The sequence below is a fragment of the Pinus tabuliformis genome, chromosome 7, assembly GCF_031772625.1.
Source record: "Pinus tabuliformis cultivar Carrire ecotype Pingquan chromosome 7, CPIR1, whole genome shotgun sequence".
Lineage (NCBI taxonomy): Eukaryota > Viridiplantae > Streptophyta > Pinopsida > Pinales > Pinaceae > Pinus > Pinus tabuliformis.
Genome location: NC_142293.1, coordinates 520,143,768 through 520,150,141, shown reverse-complemented (window position 1 = coordinate 520,150,141; position 6,374 = coordinate 520,143,768).

Below are 6,374 nucleotides of genomic sequence, written 5' to 3'. Positions count from 1 at the left end.
AAAAATAGTGGGCCAGACTTAGTATGAAAAGAGTATGATATGGGTCTGATAGAGACCATCTGACATAGGTTCAGGGAGGGCACATACTTCTAATAATGCATTGTTGGCATTATCTTCGAATATCTTGGTACAATCTCACAGTTGTTTTTGATTCAGGTGGAACAGGTGCAGAGGGAGATCTTGGTTGCCAGTCTGGATGGTGATTGACAGATGCTGCCGATGTTAGTTGTTGATGACTATCATATTTAGTCTCTATGTCATGTATTTCTTTTATTATCAAGGTCATGTAACGGCCTATTTTGGTTTCCCCACTATTCCTGGGATGGATAATGTAATGTTCTTGTTTTATCATGTGTAAACTTTTGGTGTGTCCCCACTTGGTTGGGTGGATGAGTCAATATTGAGATATCCCCACTTGGTTGGGAGATGGATGTATGTATGAGTATTTGGTGATAGGAAGGGCTTTTATGATGTATAGAGTCATGTTCTTTCTTGTAGAAAATATTTTTGCAGACCTTGCCTACAGTCAGGGGGAGCATGGACAGCACAACAGAGCAGAGATTTCAGCATGTACTCAGGGGGAGCATAACCCTTTGTCCTTGATGACAATGGGGGAGAATGACCTTAAGTGACTTAGGGTTGCCATCAAGTACAAAGGGGGAGATTGTTGGCATTATGACACAAGTTTGGCACTACGAAACAGGTGTTGTCCTTGATGGCAACTCTCTTAGATGACATATCACACTTCAGGCTCTCAGAATGAAGGAAAGAGAGAAATACGTAGTTTCCACTTAACCAAGTCGCGTATACACGTGGGATCATCGATCAAAAGGTGCGTATGTGTATTCACACACTTTCATGTAAGAAAACACACGTACATGTGGGAAAACTTATTTTCAATCCATGGTATTTAGTCCCTCATATTTGCACCTATGGTTTTAGACCATGGAATCGCGTCCGAAGTGTTGAACCCAGGTATTGGGTCCCAAGTATTGGTTCTAAGTGGTTTTTGACCTTGGTATTGAGTAAGGCCTAAGACTATAAAAGGGGAAGGAGATCATTGGGCAAAGGACTCACTCAAGGATTGAATATCTAATGAAGAGCAAGATCTAATATACTGGTCATTGGGTGATGGTGCAGAGCTAGATCTGAATCAAGGAGGAATCTGAGCGCTAGAAGAAGGATAAGCTCTATTGATGGGTCAAGATCTTAAGGCTTGAATAGAAGTATCTTTGTGTGATTTTGATCTGTTATATTTGGAGCATAAATTGATCTATAAATCTGATAATCTGGGTATATCTGATGTCTGAATAATTGAAAAGGGTATATTATCTTTTATAGATCTGTACGCAGGTTTGGCATAGCAAAGGCATGTATACATGCTGGTTCTGTAATTCAAAACAGCGCATATGCAGGTTGGACTTAATACAGTAGCGTATGCATGCAGGTTATACATATTAAAGTAGTGTACGTCTCATAAAATATGTTTTAGCTACTTCTGTTTATTGCTACAGTGTTCTGGGTTCAGGATTGGTTTCTGGTTACTATTACTGTATTCTGGTTACAACATTCAGAGAAGTGATTGTTTGATTCAGTTTTGTTTGGTGCAAAGGAGATTGGTTGATGCAAATACACTTGATGTTTGATTGATGTTATTGATGGATCCAGTCTGAAAATTTATGAAATGAGGTCCCTGAAGAAAAGAGAAGGTTGTAGCCTTCTGTAGCTCAGCACCTACGTACTAGTACATCTACTAGTACAAGAGCTAAGGGGATTGTAGCTCCCTTCCAGGAGAAGCTAGAGAATGAGAGAAGGTTGTAGCCTTCTACAGGTAGAAGCCTGCGTACTGGTATAAGACTGCACCAGTAAAGAAATATTGTTAAAAGAATTTTCTTATTAAAAGAAGATAGAGACAAATTTCAGTAGGTGGTATTCACCCACATTGGGCTTCCACCTTATATCTTGTTTTCATGTGTGTGATTGCCTCTACTGTTTACTGCACTTGATTACTGTTTTATGGTTCTAATACACAGTTTAAGATCAGCTAACCAAATTAGAAGTCTGTAAGATATACGTGGTTTTCTCTAAACACAGTTGTGTATATACGTAGGTTTAATTAACAGAAGTAGCATATATCAATTTGTTTATGGAAATGAAAAATTGTTAAACTGATAATATTAATTCAACCCCCCCCCCATCTCTCAGTATTATTTCCAACACATCCTTCATACAACATTGTGTTGCAATTTCAAAGCTCCACATATTGTAACTTTTTTAAGGAAATATGTTACAAAATTGCAAGATTCCGATATTGGCCTTTAACCCATTTTTCTTCACCTCTTATTTTTTTTCCACCATAGGAACGAGTTTTGTGACTAGCGGCTTCATACACCTTTGTGCTACAATCTCAGAGCCCCACATATCGTAGCTTTATTAAGGCATGATGTTACGAAATTGCACGATTCTGATATTGGCCTTTAGTCCCTTTTTCTTCGCCTCTTATGGTCTTTCCCCCATAGGATCGGGTGTTGTGACCAGAGTTATAACACTTAGGTGATAATCCCTCCAGGACCTTTCCGGGGGCCTATATTTTTATGTTCTTTCTCTTCGCCCCTGGTTCTTTGGGCTCCACAACCAAGTGCCAACAACATTGGAAGCTCCTTGTATCAGAGCTTTCTGAAATTTCAATTAGAGAGGAGTTATGAAAACTTTGACCTCTAAAATATACTTCCCACATGGCATCTCCACAACACTTAGGAGCTAAGCCTTGCTCTACACCTTTGGTTCTTTGGGCTCCATGAACAAACTCCAACAACATTAGAATTCCCTGTATCAAAACTTTCTCAAAAATGAAATTACAGAGGAGTTACGAAATCTCTTATATTTGATATACTTCCAGGGTGACATCATGCTTGTGTCATGAACCCCACATGGCATCTCCTTAGTGGTGACATGTGTCACCAATATTTTCCCCATTAGGCCAGTCAATAATGTTGAAACTGACTGCCACGTGTCCTTTGTACATCCATGTCATGTTGATGTCATTTGCCACCATCATCTCCTGAGGGCCAATCAACTACTTCCATGTGTCATGTTTGTGGAGAGAGAAAAGGGTCCCTCAATCCTTGGTTTTGCATACAGTTTCCTTCGTAAATCCTCGCTCCACAAGACCCTCGATGAATTTCAAAGAATTCAATTTGTAAGAAGTTACAAAATCCTGAAATTTGGAAGTTCTGGAATTTCTCGGCTCTAGTATTCCTACCTTCCCTAGTTCTAAGGTTTTGAAGTTTAGGGTCCAAAATTCGGCTTGCTTCCCTGGTTCCATGCTGTCTCGAGTTTCTTTTAAATAAAACTTTGAGGCCATGATGTTCCGACCTTTCGACATCCTGAAATTTTGACCTTTTGACGTCCTGAAATTTTGACCTTTTGACGTCCTGAAATTCTGACCCTTTGAGGTCTCGATATTTCAACCCTCCGAAGTTCAGAAGTTCTAAAATTCACGGTTCTAATATTCAGCCTACTTCTTTGGTTCTGAAATTCGACCTATTTCCCTGCTTCCACGTTTCTGAATTTCGGCATGCTCCTAAGGAATTCACTTTCTTTACTTCGGCTATCAATAAATTTTGATCCTGAGACCCATTTATGTACTTCTACATACCGTTGGAAACAATTTTCAAAGAAATTTCTAGTGGAGAAGGTTTGATACAGTCCTTGAGCATATTTTCTACTTGAAACATGGATTAAAACTATCTGTCATTATTTTTACCTCAGTGCTAGTTCAACTAACATCAATGCCAACATACCAAGTGCCACCAATCAATCAAACAATGTCAATTTTCCAATAACCTCAAGACTGGAAGAACTTGACATTACCGTCAGCTCGAGCTGAAATGCCTTGGCAGTTTGCGGAATCACCATGACATTGAAAGGTAAATCATCAAAAACCGATGGCTTAGAAAGATTGACAATGGAAAAATCAAATTCATGATTAGAAGAATCAATGAATACGTCATGACAACCATGATCAAAAAGTTCATCATAAAAAACATAGGCATCCTCTTGATCTGATCATCCTAAATAAATAGAGGTTGAAATTTATTGTTTTCAATGGATTTGAAAGATCAAGAAGAGAAGATTCTTCCTCCCCACATTTAGATGTAAAATTGACAATCCATGAGTTCTGAGTATGATCAGAATTAGCATCGTCAGAAACTGATTCTACAAAATATTCAACAAGTGTAACAAAATCGCAGAAGTTGTCAGAATAATGTGGGAAAGGGGAAGGAGAAAGATCAACCTTTATTGCAAATTATGATTTAGAGACAAAATATCACACATAATCGTTGTAAAGGATATCACAAGTTGGTTGTTCAACACTAACTCCATCCTGAGTTTGATCCTCATGAACATCAGAAATATTTGAAACCGGTGAACACAACAACTCACAATCGGGAGGACTAAAAGAATCAATGGATGGAGGATGAGGACAAAGAAAATCATCAGAAAAATCAGATTCACAATCCCAACTTACATTTAAATTCTAAATACTTCAGGTTCGAGAAGATGGGTGTAGATCAACGGATGGACTCTCAAGTTCTCCAACCTCAACCTACGTAAATGGAGTTGTTTGATGAGGGGAAGACAAAGAGTCACTCAAAAAAACAACTTCCTCCCTTGTATATTTAGAAGCTCCATAACCTTTGTATGTTGGGAGACTTTTGAAAGATTCACATTCCTTTGGATTCATGGAAATATGAATAAGAAATTAGAATTTATCATCCATTAAATTCCATTCAACATCATATACAAAAAATTCAAAATAGAAATTAATAAAACGATCGTGAAAAACATTAAGTGATTCATCGGGTGCCTTTCACAAATGTATGATCATCTTGAAAATAGATTTATAATCATACCTGTCAAAGATGCGATAGAGATATTTGAAAAGATGTTTGAAAGAGTGTATGGAAGCGGTTGGAAATGTGTAACAACATTTCTTGATGCGAGCTTCGAATTTGAGAATGAACAACTTGCAAGAAACACCCTCACAGTGAATATTGTGTTTAGTATAAAATCCAAGAAAGTGAGTGGTGTGCTCAAGAATGGTTGTTTCACCCTCGCCATCAAATTTCAAATACGAAAAATCATTAATTATTTGCACGGGAACTTTCATATTTTTTATTCAAGAAAAACATGTTGGGGTTAAGATATGGGAAAGATCCATTAAAGATATGGAAAGTTTGAACAGACTTCATGGGCTCATCTTGTCATCTATCCCTCCTTCTAGCGCCATAAATGTTGACAGTGTTGGACCCGCCAACATTTAGGGGGTCTCCCTGATATGAAGTCCTAATTAGAACTCAGATAGTTTGGTGTAGGATCCCCATTTGGAATATGACCCAGTTTCCGAAGCAGTTGGTTTTAATGATGGGCCTTGGCTACAATAACGCATAGAGCGGTGCGATTGAAACCTTGGTGGGAACAAGTTTGCGACTCCGCAGAAGGTCAAGTGAAATGTATGAAAGGTTCTAACAAACAAGGGGAAAATGAGTGAGCCCTTTAGAAGCCTGAATAGTACACATCTTGAAAGGAACACACGAGCATAAAGACATCACGAGTTAGCCTGCAAAATAGTTCACAGGTTAACCATGATAGAATTAAACAGCATCACAAATTCAACAAGATTCATACTAATGCAAACGAAATAGTTCATAAGCGTTAGTGTAAGTGAAATAACATATATTGCAAGCATAATAAGAATACTCCTACTATGTTCACAACATATGCATGAAAATGTATCAGCTCTGAGATTTTACTAAAGTGAAATTTACAAGCATACATATACCATTGATGAACCACTAGCCCCAATAGCGGAACATGAAGTCTACACCTATTCTTCAAAAGAAAGATACTCCCTCTATGCTATGGAGAAGCCAAGGCTCTCATCAGACTCCCAAGATCCTGATTCTAAGCTAAAATCATAGCCAAAAGCTTGCCCCCCCCAAAATCCATTTACATGAGTTATGAGGGTATATTTATAACAAAAGGGGTGACTATTCACTTCCCCTTGTGACTCTTGGACTTCCCTCATGACTCTTAAACTTCTTTGTAAGATGAATCTTCAACTTCTTTACAAGATGACTCTTCAACTTCTTTACAACATGACTTTTCATATTCCACAATTGACACTTGGAATTTCACTTACAAATTAATTACAAAAGAATATTACAATACACTCATACCCATATAAGACAAAATTGGGTAGATCCAACTAGACAGCCTAATAACACAAAAGTCAAGCTTGAGTTTGGGGAAACTCTAGCTCAACAACTTCCACATGATGTTTCTCGGTCACGTCACAGTGCCAAGATTTA